The 12,881-nt window shown below is 46.6% G+C and overlaps 1 protein-coding gene across 2 annotated transcripts in view; it reads left to right on the forward strand.

The window, feature by feature from the left end:
* Positions 1 to 2,295: 2,295 nt before the first annotated feature.
* The window catches only part of RAD54L2 (RAD54 like 2), a 69,095-nt gene continuing 58,509 nt past the window's right edge, over positions 2,296 to 12,881 (forward strand). For both annotated transcript variants that reach the window (XM_030228019.2, XM_030228017.2), the window contains exon 1: positions 2,296 to 2,429. The gene's annotated coding sequence lies outside the window, so the exon portion shown is untranslated. The remainder of the gene's footprint in view (positions 2,430 to 12,881) is intronic.

The following is a 12,881-nucleotide window of genomic DNA, read 5'->3' on the forward strand; positions in this document are numbered from 1 at the left end:
TTGGTGCTTCCCAACATCCAGCTACAGGAATTTCCCAATACTTGGATGCCTGCCCAGCTCAGAACAAAATCTGCTGCAGGTGCCCTGTCGTATTCAGCTGAGGCACAGGACATGAGGGAAGGGCAGAGGTCACATGTTGTGGTGAGCAACCAGCATCTGGCCTGAGGAACAGTGTTGGCTGTTTGAAGAGCTCTTCTGTTGATGGCCGATGTGTGAAAGGCTGCAAAAGCACTTGGGGGGTTGTGTAGGTGGCTGCTCCACCGAAGTTATGGGGCAACCACTGATCCCACCTGGAAGATTTCTGATCATTTCTTTATTTGCTTAATCTGGGAGGAGTCATTGCTACAAGCTAATCCTCCATCAGAGATGGTAAAGGACAGCTGGTACCTGCTTAAGGAGCCAGACCTGTTGTGTGTGGTGGGACTTGAGGGTATTTCCTTGAGAAATAACGCCTGAGTTTGCTACCCCAGTTCTCTCTGGATGATGCAACTCTAGCCTCAGTGTTGCAAACCAGCAGCCATAACCCCCACTTGCTGCTTGGACTGAGTGCTTTTGGTGGCATCAGTGGGTGTCCTGAGGCTGCAGCACGAGCTGCCTGCTGGGGAAGTGTGGCAGATGTGGAGCTGTGTGAAGGGGTGAGCTCTGCAGTGGGACTGTGCAGGCAGCTCCCTGTGCAGACCCAGCCCAAGGTGTCCACACAGACAACATGGGTGTCCCACTGCAAAGATTTGTTGGCTGTGAAAGATGCATGGTATCTGGTGGCTGTACATCTACAGAAACCAATAAAAACTTTCTAGGCTTTCTGTTTCCTTTGAGAAATAAGGAGGAGGTGCTTAGCTGCTGGAGTGCTCAGAGGACTGGCCCGTGAAGCAGCCACCCTTGGCTGGGCTGTGCTTGTCTGTGTTGCTGTGGGGCAAATGCCTGAAGCATAACACATTAAAAGCCCATAAAAACTCCTCCCTGCTCTGCTGGGGCATTCTGCCTGCTTTAACTTGGACTTGTTCTGTTGCTGCTGAGTTCTCTGCCACCATCCCTCTCTCTGAAGGCTTCCCCTGTGTGACAGGCTGAGGCAGGGAAGGAAAATCTGGACTTTCATTTCAGGTTTAACAGCAGAAGGTCCCATGGAGGATTTGGATGTGTCTAGATGGGCAGAAGGGTAAAGGTTTACTGTGATCCCTTGGTGCCTTTGCCAAGTACCCTGGGGCACACTGTTTGTGAGATAGCTCTGTGGTGCTGTGGCCTTTTTATTTGGGATCAGCTCTGGCTTCCCCAAAACCCAGGTGGCCCCTGAAGGACTCACAGCTGAGTTGCACTGATGATGCTCAGGTTGCCAGTACATACCCAGGCCCAGATGCCAGTCTTCCACTTGTATTTTTCTTCCTCTGGATATTTGAGCAGGGGGAGCCAGACAGGCACTTTCTCTGCTGGACTTGTGCTTTTTGTTCCCTGTGACAGATGAAAACACAGAACTCAGGCTGCTGTGCAGGCTGAGCATCTTGGTGTGGTGTCAGCAGAGTGTCCTGGCAGCAACAGAGGCCATGGGCACGCTGGGCTCTCAGTCTGTGGGACCACAGCCAGCCCATGGAGATGAGCAAGGAGCTCACCTTTTCCTCAGCACTCGTATCTGAAATGCTGCCTTCACTTTTGGATTGCCCTGGCATGTGAGACTTTGAATTTTACAAAACCTTGGGGAGGCTGCAGAAAGGTTGGGTTTAGCAGGCTGAGGGAAGTGGGAATGTGGAGCTGGAGAAGAGTTTGGGTGGGCTCAGTGATGGTTGCCAGTGCCTGTGGGCAGGGTATGGAGGCAGCAGAGCCAAGCTCGTGGCAGGAGAGCAGGGAGCAGCAGAGATGAATATAAATGGGTACGAGAAACAAAGTTCTGTCCTGTGAAGAGCCCAGCGCCAGAGCAGGGGCTCGGAGCGTGATGGGTTTTTATGCATGTGGAGGGCTTTAACCCCGACGGGCCAAGGCCCGCAGCTAAGCTCCTTATTGTCCCTGCCTGAGGCGCCGGGAGGAGAGGCCCCCGAGGCTACTTAGCCTTAATGACCACGGGTCCCTGTGGCTAATTAGCAGCTTTCCGCGGGCGGTGGGGGGTTGCCCCTTGCAGTCGCTCTCCTCACAGCCCATGGCAGCGGCAGCAGCAGCCCAGGCTCCCCATCCCGCCCCGTCCCGCCTCATCTCGCTCCAGCCCCGGGACCCCTCGGGCCGGGGGGAACCTTTCTGCGCCCTGCGGAACCTTCGCGGCGGAGGCGCCTGTTGCTGCCCGGGGGACGAGGCGGGCGCTGCGACGGGGGGCGGCCCCGAGCGGCGGCGGAGCCCGAGGAGCGGCGGAGGCGGGAGGAGGCGGCGGGGCGGCCGCAGCTCCCGGAGCTCCCGGGGCGGCCGCAGCTCCCGGGGCCGCCGGGCCGCAGCCCCCGCCCGCCGCCCAGGTGAGAGTGCAGCGCTGCAGGGCCGCCGCCACAATGGGAGCGGAGCGGGCCGGGCAGGGGCACGCCGGCGAAGGCCCGCCCGCCCCGCCGGGGGTGTGCGCGGGGCGCCCGCCCGGCCCGCGGTGGGCGCCGAGTGGGGGCGGCGGGGGAGCGACTGCCGCGGTCCGAGGGGCCGGGAGCGTTGCGGGGGTGGGAGGGCGGAGGGGCGGTGCTGCCGGGTCGCCCGGGGGGCGGGTCCCGGTGCGGGGCGAGGAGCCGGGGGCTGCGGGGCCGGGCCCGGGGCTGAGGCTGTAGCCGCTACCGGGAGCGGGGCGGCCGGCCTGGGGGTCGCCTGGCCGAGCTTCGGGGCCTGAGCGGGGTGGATTGTGATTCTGATTGTGGGGGAGCCGGGGAGTGCGCACGCTTCCCGGGGGGTGCCGTGGCTCCCGGGGGTCCGCCCGTGCTGGCAGCGCGGTGCTGAGACTGAAGGGCCTGGCGGTGCCCGGGCACGGCGGCTGTCACGCTCTGCTGTGGCCCAGCAGCAGTGATCTGTGGGACTGGTAAATATGGTCTGTAGGACTGGTAAACAGACATGCAAAGTCATAATTTATTGTCTGCGTGAGACTTGTTTGTGAGCCGTGGAAGGGGAAGGCTCGGTGTGCCGACCTGGTGCTGCTGATCCTGTTACCTCCCCCCTCCGGATCCTGTCTCCAGCTTTTTAACTTGCTCTCTCCGAGGATGGGTTTTGGGTGGCTGTATGTTTCAGTGCTCACATTTGAGAGATGCTTGCAAACTCCATTGAAATCCCCTCCTGTCTCTTAGTAGATTGGTACAAAACTGGTGCTTTAAAAAGTTTACTACATCCCTCCAGTCTGTGTGCAGGTGGGGGAATTTTGATTTAAAAAACTAAAAAGAAAAACCCCAAACCCAAAACACTGAACAGGAAAAAAAAACAAACAGTAAAAAGAAGTAACAGTTCTTTTTTTCTTTTTCTTTTTTTTTTTTTTTTTTTTAATGCTAATAAGATGGTTACATTTGCTTGTCTTTGTAACTGTTAACACTGGATATCCTTTGTATGGTTATGCAAGCATCATACTTGGTGAATAATCACTTAGCCTATAGGAAATCACTGCAGAAACTTCTGTGTTGGTTTGAGCTGTTCTGCTGCCTGGTTGAAGGTGGTAGCTCCCCTTCCTGTCTTAGAGTAATGGGCCTTGTGAGTGGTCTCTGTGTGCTTCAATGCAGAATCAATTAATTTAGAATAACAGCCTTTGTTTAAGTAGCTCTGCTCTAGGGGCAGCAGCACCCAGCAGAAGAATAAAAACAAAGCAGTCTGCTTAGACCACTGCAGGTGCCCCTGGTGGGAGCTGGCATGGTTTTGGTTTGCTAAGTGAGGCTTCTTTTCCAAGGTGTGGAGCTGTACACTCTGACTATACAGACAGAACAACGCAGCTTCTTACCCTGTGCCTTTACAGCATCAGAATGGAGGGGTTGTTCCTTGAGGGTAGGTCCTGAATGTGAAATTTTCAAGAAATATACAGTTGCTACTTTAAGGAAGAGCTGTTGTGGATGTGTGAGGTTTTCTGCCTCGGAGTGTACACCACTTTCTCCCCAAAAAGCTCTGAATGTTTAGGCACTGGGTTCTACTTGTTCTACACTCAGTAGTAACTTCTACACCTCTCAAATCTCTTGGAATTCCAGATTAGATACTCAAGGCTATTGCAGGTCCTGGGTGGGAACCCGTGATCTTGTGAGGAGATGAACCAAACACCAAGGGTTTTGTGTCCTCTTCATAGTGGTGGCATTTTAGTGAAGATTTGAAAGGTATAACCTGGCATAGTAAATCTGTAACAGGACAGATGGTGTGGTGTTCTCTGGGATCCAAGTTGATATCGGGGAATAATTCAGACTGGAAAGGCCTCAAGAGGTGTCTAGTAAAACCTGCTGTTCACAGTGGGATGTACACCAAGGTCAGACCACAACTTTGTTCATTCAGGTCTTAAACCCTCTAACGACAAAGGTTTGTCAGTTTCTGTGTCCTTGCTCTGGTGCTTGACTGGCCTCACCAGGAAAGGAAAGACCTTTTCTCTAGCTCAGGTCACACCTGCATCATTGCAGTTTGTGTCTGATGTCCTGCTGTGTGTCCCTGTGCACCAACCCCCTGTAGGTCCAGCAGATCTGCTGTCAGCTCCCCAGAGTCTTTTCTTCTCCAATCTGGATCTCCCACAGCCTCTCTTCACACAGCTTTGTCCCTCTGAGCATCTTGGTGGCCCTCCACCAAACCCACTCTGGTTGATCAGTGCCTGGTACGTACTGGCGGTGCCCAGAACCGCCCGTGGTGTTTGCAGAGGCTCTGAAAAGTGCTGAGTGCCAAGGAGCCATGGTTTCCCTGGGTCAGGGGGCTGTGCTCCTGCTGGTACAGCCCTGTGCTATCACCATGTGTTACATCTCCTGTGTGCAGGGATGTATTTGTACCACTGCTGTCTCACCCTGCTGCGACACAGCTCTGCAGAGAGCCTCGTTCATGTGCACACATACGTGTGTGGGTACACACATGTTGCGTCACACCCCCCGCAGCACTCAGCAGCGGTTGTTCCATCCTTCTCCACATATTCCAGTTGTCACTAGTATGGCTCTTGGCTCCCTTTCTTGAGCCTTCTGCTGTCACAGGTGTCCTGAGTTCCCGGCTGACAGGTCTGCCTGTTACCTTGCTTTCACTCTGTTTCTCAGGATTTTGTAGTTTGAAACACTTCTTTGAGATGTATCAAGTCACTGTGCTAGGATGAGAGTGGCAAGCTTTTCCCATGGGGATGGAGTTGAATCCCCTGTGATCTAATCCAGAATGTAACAAAGCAGAAAGTGTGCTTTCAAATGTGGTGGTTTATGGGGTCAGTTGAACAAAACAGTTGGTTACAAGGTTTTTAAGAATGCTGTTAGTTGCAACGATGTTCTTGTAATTTCTCTGGACTTGTTTCCATCAGGTGCCTGGAAGTTTTTGGGAGACAATACCCAGTGGGATAATTATTATTCACTGTTAACAAAGTCTCTTGTTTTAAACCTAATTCTCTGGAATTTAGGTTCTGCAAAGATTAAGTGCTGTTTACTATTCCTAGATCCTTGGTACAGATACAGTTTTGAGACATGTTTTCTGTTTTACACAAAATAATTTCTGCAGTATATTTACCTGATTGTTGAGTTAATTACAGCTGAACTTGTTTCAGAGAATGCTCAAGACAATAATTTGTTGTGTTTAAGCAATATTTAGCTGTATAAAAATAATTTGTAGAGAGCTGGGGTATAGATAGCCCTGCCACCCAAATCAGTGCTTATTGAGTACTTTTGCCAGCACAGAAGAAGACTTGTGTAGAATCTGATATTTAGGTAATTTGAAACAATGAATGAAAATTTTTGTTCTTGTTAACTTTTAGAAACGTCACATTTAATTTTTAGGGCTTTATGCTTATTAAGAAACAATCTTAAAGAGGAAGGAGAATGATGAAATAATAAATAACCATTTGTTTTTTGAGAAAGGGACAGAATTAGCTGATGAAATCAAGCATCATTATACAGTGGGAGAAGAAAGAAGGTGGAATTACAGGAAGTAGCTTCTTGCTGGTATGAGAAGGTAAAATTTGTTGAATAGGCACCTTTAGAAGCTGGGTGAGTTTCTGAGAATGTGCTGGTATTGTTTTGTTGTTTGTTTTTTTTAAGTCATCATGTTTTAAAACCAGCTTGCTATGGCATGCCATTCTAAATAACAGTGAGTTATTGATCCGTATTTTGTATGTGATAACCAGCAAATGCCAACTGCACATTTGCTGACAAAATTGGTATACGTGAAGTTGAAACAAGTTTTGAGGTGGATTAAAAAGGTGAAAAAGTATATATTACTTTCATTCATGCAGATGTAAAACTACATAAGAATATCAATAAGATTTGTTACTTTGAAAAATATCTCAAGGTATAGAAAATAACCTTTCAGAAATTCTTAAAGGTCAGATGCACTATTGACTCAATTTATGCCTGATGTGGAGTAGCAGAATTTCTGTGCAGTCCTGTGAGCAAGGCTGATTCAGTGCTATTGCAATCTCAGAGCAGCTGAAGTAATTGAAATCTTGCTCTTACTCAGTGGTAATGCTGGAGTTGGGGTCAGTCTGACACCTCCAAAAATCTTGTGGCATTTCAAAGGTATCTGTGACTCACTTGAAGTGTTACATCCATCACTTAGAGCTGGTAGCAGCATTTTCAGTGTGGTCTAAAACCTGCAAGTAGGAGCAGTGATTCGAAGCCCTTTGGGGTGGCCTGTCAGCTGGTCCCAAAGCTGCTGTTCTGAGAGTGTATCTGCAAGTTGAAATGCACAAAGAAAGAAAGGAAGAATGATCCAAGTTTGGTGTTAGTGACAGTCAGTTATTCAAGCATCAGGAAAGATGTGAAGGCTGGTAGGCACTTGTCTGGAGGAAGTATTGATCCTGTGTTGGGGAAAAGTGCTGAATAATTTCATGACTGAAGATCTCATTCAAAGATGCAGAAATCTTTAGGGGAAGAGTTTTATCCAGTTGCTTTGAAACCAGGCTGAAGAAATCTGTTAGATGCAATCAGTGCAGCTTATAGTATAAGCACAGAGTGCAGCATTCAGACCATACAAACTGTGCTCTCTACTACTGCCCTAAATCCTAAGAGGAATTTCTGAGCTGCAAAGTGCAGCTACCATGTGCTTCTCGGGCACCTCTTTGAAGCAGAGGAGAGTTGATGAGATGAACTAGCTGCTTGCTGGTATGACTTAAATTACTCTTTCCTCCTTCTCTTCACGTGCACACACAGTGGTACTGGTAGGAGCTAGCCAAGAATTAAGCATATTAGCAAAATTTCTCTTCTGCCACTGTAACTGTTTTTATGCTGGTGGATGGCAGATAAGTAGAAAACCTAAGGTGGAAAAGCTCAACATGCCCACGTGCTTTCCTGGGTTACAAATACATTGAAACTTACACTGAACCAGGAGGACTTTGGTCGAGTCAAGTGCAAAACAACATGTTTTATATAAGAGAGGCACTAAACTTATAAAAGCAATTAAAGGGGTTTTGTAGTGATTTGGCAGAAAACTTTACTCTGGTATTCTCTGTGGCAAACCAGCTTGATCTAATTACCAAAGAAGTGGAGCTATGCGAGGGCAGAATTGACCAACAGAAATGCAAAGTGAACCAGAACCTGGCTGGTTGGGTACAAGGAGTTTGTAGGGCAACAACAGGATGGGAAGGAATTGTAACATGGTGGAAGCAACATAGTTTTGACTTGTACTATCTTCTTTTCACAGTGAAAGTTTTTATCTAAAATTCTTGTGAAGAGAACTTTTCTAGCCAAACAGAACTAGGGAAATGACATTTTAGAGACATGGTAATTCACCAAAGATTTTCTCCAGTTTCTCCAGTCTTTCCCAGAATATCAGCATCAGTGAAGTGTGGGTTATTATATTTGGAATTGTTGAATCCAGAATAAATAGGTTGTTAAAATGTATTGATCTTAGGTGACTTGTGCTAGCTGTTTGTTGCTGATACAACAACAACCAACCAAACCCCAAACCAAACAAAATCCGTGGACCTGTCAAAGCCTGGGAGTGGATAGTGGGGCACAGGTGCCTGACTGCCTGCTGAGTCAACATGGAAAATGGAGTGTTGTTCCAAAAGGAATTGATTGAGGAGGGCTGCTGGTGGGATTTACTCAAAATTAGTGAAGCAAAAGAGACTCTGTTACGTGGCTGGGGAGTAGCAGAGCTCTGGAAGATCAAAAAATTCTAATTAAATCTCTTGTATCAAACACATACTTACAAATGGGATTTGTGTGGTAATTGTATTCCCATGACTGCCTCAGTCAATGAGGGTGTTGTTGAAAAGTGAATCTTGTTCAATAGATACAGTTTCATGTGTGATCTATGAGTCAACAACTGGATTAAAAACAGTGGATGTGGAAAATAGTATATGAATGGAGGATTTTTTCAGGGATTTATAGTAGGTCCAGAGCTTTGTAGTAATTTTGTCAGTGGCCTGGAAGAAAACATGAAATTAGAGCTATTCAAATTTGTGGATTATGTAAAAGTTGTGCCTGAGTGGTGAAGCATGAAGAAGGAGCAGCAGCTGTACAGTGTTGTCTGAATTGTTTGGGTAACTGGGTTTAATATGGCCAAATGTTTTTATAGAGCTGAGGCACGTTATGCATGTTGTGGGAAAGACTGGAGGCTGTAGGTTTAGAATACAGAATTGTGCTTCCAGAAACCAGTGACCTTGGAAAGGATGGCAGGAGAAGAGCAGATATATGGCAGTGAGTCCTCAGAGCTTAAAATCAGCTAATTAATTTTTAAATGCTAACGTACATTCCTAATAACAGGAAATACTGAATGAGGACAGAGAGGTGAAATCAGTTGCAGAGTAGTTTGACAAGGTTTAATGTTGGTGTTTTTAGAGAGATGTTCAAAGACAAGAAAGATGTACTGTTCAATGTTATTTCAGGGATTAAACTGCTCATTATTAAACTTTTTCTTGAACTGCTCAATTGGTTTAGCTTATCACAAGGTATTTAAAAGTTTCTCAATTTTCTTTGGGCAGAATAGGCTGTGTACCAAAGAGCTCTTTAATTTAGTGGAAAAAGATACAATAGCAGCCAGTGCCTGGAAGTTAAAAAGATTATTTCAAATTAGGAAAGAGGCACAGATTGTTAACAGTGAATGTGATCAACCACTGAAGACATTAGGAAGATGCTTATAAGTAATAAAGAAAATTAGGATGTCTCCATCTCCAGAAGTCATCAAGTCAGGATGGAGTTTCACTTGGAAGATATGGGTGAGGAAATGCTCTGTAAATGTAGGAGTGTACCTGCCACCACACAAGTGCAGGGACATTGGCACTTGTTAAATAGATCTCACCCAGTGTTCAGACTCTTCCTGCACGTGCTAGTCAGTCAAAGGATCTGGTGGTCATGGCTGTTCTCTTACAGAACTTCTTTTAATATATTAGGTTTACATTTTCTCTTGAGGGAATAAAGGTGCTTGTGTGCACTATGTACTTAAATGAAATCAAATATTTGTGATCTCTTATTTTTGGGAAACACTGTCATTTTTGGTGATGGGGAGAGGAAGGGGCTGCATGTGGAAGGATGGGTGACTGTTTCATTTCCTGAAGAGGTTGGAATATCTTCCCCAGTGTTTTTCCTCAAAAAAATCTCATAATGTGCTCTGAAGAGGTTTAATCCAGTAGTGAGTAGTCTTTACATTCTGTAGAAATTGGTTTTTCATTGGGGGAAGAAATTGCATGTGCTCTTGCTGGCAGAGGTAGCTGAATGTGGGTGCATAAGAATGTTGTGCCTTGTGTGTCTCTGGTAGTATGAAATCAGTGTGTCCCTTGTCCACCAGAGGAATGGTTTCTGCTGTGCTCTGTCTGCCAAAGCAGTGAAGGATGCAGAGAGGAAAAATCCATGGATCCTCTCCTGCCTTGGCCATTAGGGAGATTACTGGTTGTCTGTGGGTTCTCTGTGGACGGTTGGTTTGGGATGTTTTCCTAAACCTTCCTGGAAGCACAATGGAAGCAAATCTGGCTGTGACAGCAGCTTGTGCCTGGTAGGCACCTTTCCAGACATCCTTTCCCCATCAGAGGATGGGTGTGTGCCCAGTCCTGTGTCAGAGCAAGGGCCGTGGGAAATGGAGGAGCTGGGTGCTCTGTTCATGGCAGATTGTCCTGGGTGGCCTTTCCCCAGGCACCCCCTCGACTTCTGCAGGGAATGTCTGCCGACACCAGCCCTTGTTCCAGCAAGCATCAGATGTAATCTGTCTGTTCAGGACATCTGGTTTTGGGGAAGGGTCAGCACTGTAAGAAGTGACTTATCACTGAAAGAGGCTGTCCTGCTGACCTTGGAGCATTTTCCAGCCAAGTGTTATGTTTTCTCCTCTAAGACTTTATTTTATTATTTTGGCAAGGTCTTGTATTCTTCTTTTTTGCACTCCTGGGCTGGCCTGTGCAGGAAGAGGTGAATCCTTCTGTTGAGGAAAGTTGTTTATCTTTCAATTTCCTTGCAGTTTGGAGGAGGTGTGTCTCCTCTGCATTTCTTGCTCTCCTTTCTGCTATCTTGTCTGACCCATTTTGCTGACAGAGAAGGAAGGCAGTGAAGAGAGACGGAAGTGGTTACGAGTAAACAGTTTCTTTACCTTCCCTCCCTCCCCACAATGTTCTTCTGGCTTCTCTTTGCAGTTGCTTTATGGCAGGGAAGATTGAAGGTGAGCAGAGTTAATTGTCGAGGAGTCTGTATAAGATTTTGGGGATTGGAGGAGATTGTAGAACTCAGGAGATTAGGATTTCAGATTTTTAAATTTCATTTGGTCTTAATGTGCTGGAACTCCTCCTGTATCCTATATCAGACAGGTATATTTCTAATGGTTGCTGAGGGTACCTGTCACTTCTCACTTTTATCTATGCTTGGCTGTGACATTATTTAGTATATGTTATAGAATGTAAAAAAGTTTACCTGTGGCCTAGGTCACAAAATTGAGACCAACAGCAGTGATCCCTGGAGTGGCCACTGCATTCCTGTAAGAAGAAAGGATGAGAGAAGACTTTGAGGATCTCATGCCAAGGGTGTTGATGTCTCCCTGAACAGTTTGGATGAAGTTCAAGTGTTGGGTGAAACAAACACAAAGCAAACGCAGGGGATGTGCATGAGAGGCTACATACACCCATATATATTTATGACCAGATCCTCACTGTCGATCTTGGTTGCATTTTGGGGAAAGGTCTGTGTTTTAGGACAGCCCAGGAATATCTACTTATCCCAGATATAATAAGATAGAACAAGAAAATGAAGGAAGGCAAAGGGCTAAAGAAAGTGATTCTCTTATTCAAGTAGTAAAAATCAGCCCTTGATCTCAGAAAGGGGGAGATCATTATGGCCAAAGTAAATTCCTCTCATGAGGTTCAAGAAAATACCCATTTGTTCTCTTAGTACAGATTCCATCACTTCCCTTTGTCACCCCATAGAGGTGTTCCTTTAACAAGTGCCCCTGAATGCATTTAGGAGGAGACATATCCTGACCCAGGGAAATTTCTGTCAGTGTGGGGAACCAGTGTCTCAAGGCTGGGACAGCTTATCTTCCTGTTCTCTAAACAGCCTTATCCTGCCTTTTCTGGTGCCCACGTGTAATTGGAAGGACCTGTTTACAGAGGCTGTCACTAAGATGCTACATGCTAAGGGTTTACATGAGGAAGTGTATTTTGCTTTGAGCTTTGGGCAGTTTAAGAGTATTTGCTGTGGGGAGAGAGATGTGCACAACAGGGGTGTCTGACTGCATGATATCCTTTATACTTCTGTGCTTTGAGTGGCAATTGCATTGGTTTTATCAATTGAAGAAGTCTAGCAAAATGAACTTCAGAACTGGTTTACACAAACCATGTAGTGATGCCTTGACTACTCAAAGAGACAATTGAGAAGATTATCTTGCCTTGGCTACATGCACCATCCTTTGGGCTGGAGTTTTGAAGGCAAGAAAGCTTTATCACAAGGACCATTTCACTTTCTCAAATAGAAATGCTGTCTGTTCTCTGCACTGGAGCAGTGTCTGGATGCTTAGAGGATGGCCTTGGTGACAGTGACTCCAACTTGATCAGCCCATACCCAGGGCTGCATGTTCTCAAACTCTCATTGTTTTTTTTCCCCCTTGTGCCTGCAAAGCTGTTCATGCAATTTTGTGGTAGATCATGTTTGGGAACTGAATTTTGCTTCCAGGTAGGTTTTTAGCTGAATCAGATTGCTGTCCAGGCACACAGAGGGGTTGTGCTGGCACAGTGTGGGAGCAGTGTGTGAGTTGGGAAAAGAGCAGCTGCTGCAGAATATGTGTCCGAGGCCTGGGAAGCTGCAGTCAGCAAGAGGGAAAATGGGTAATTTAATCAAGGCGAAATGTTTATTACCCTTCTGGTGCCTGTGAAATCTGAAAACTCTCTGTCAGTGTCAAGGCACGTCTCTGTCTCTCTAATTGGTGGGTTTAGCATCAGAGTTTGGTTGCCATCTTCTGTTTAGTGTGCTCTTTTATTCAGTCTTTGCATTTATTATTTGCATCACTCTCTGATGGAAGCAAAAGGAGCAGCATTCCCAGTGTGATGTAACTGCCCAGAGGCTTGATTACTCTTGTAGCATTGCTACTTAACACTTGTGTGAAAAGGCAGCTGGCTGTGGCTTCTCCTTTCCTGAATTAGTGCAAAAGCTGTATATTTCTTCCTTAAAAAAGTGCCCAGGTTATGGAGTGCACCTCAGCAACCAAACTTCCAGGCATAGGAAGTAAGGAAAATCAGCTTGCTTTCGTAGGGGATGCTGGGGTGGAGGAGATAGCAGGAACAAGGAATATTTTCTTAAATCGAGAAGTTGTAGGAGTGGTGACATCAGTTGGATTTTAAGTTCCTTGTCCGTAGGTGTCAAGGAATTTAGAGAACAGGACCAAGAAAT

The sequence above is a fragment of the Serinus canaria genome, chromosome 12 (genome assembly GCF_022539315.1).
Source record: "Serinus canaria isolate serCan28SL12 chromosome 12, serCan2020, whole genome shotgun sequence".
Classification (NCBI taxonomy): domain Eukaryota; kingdom Metazoa; phylum Chordata; class Aves; order Passeriformes; family Fringillidae; genus Serinus; species Serinus canaria.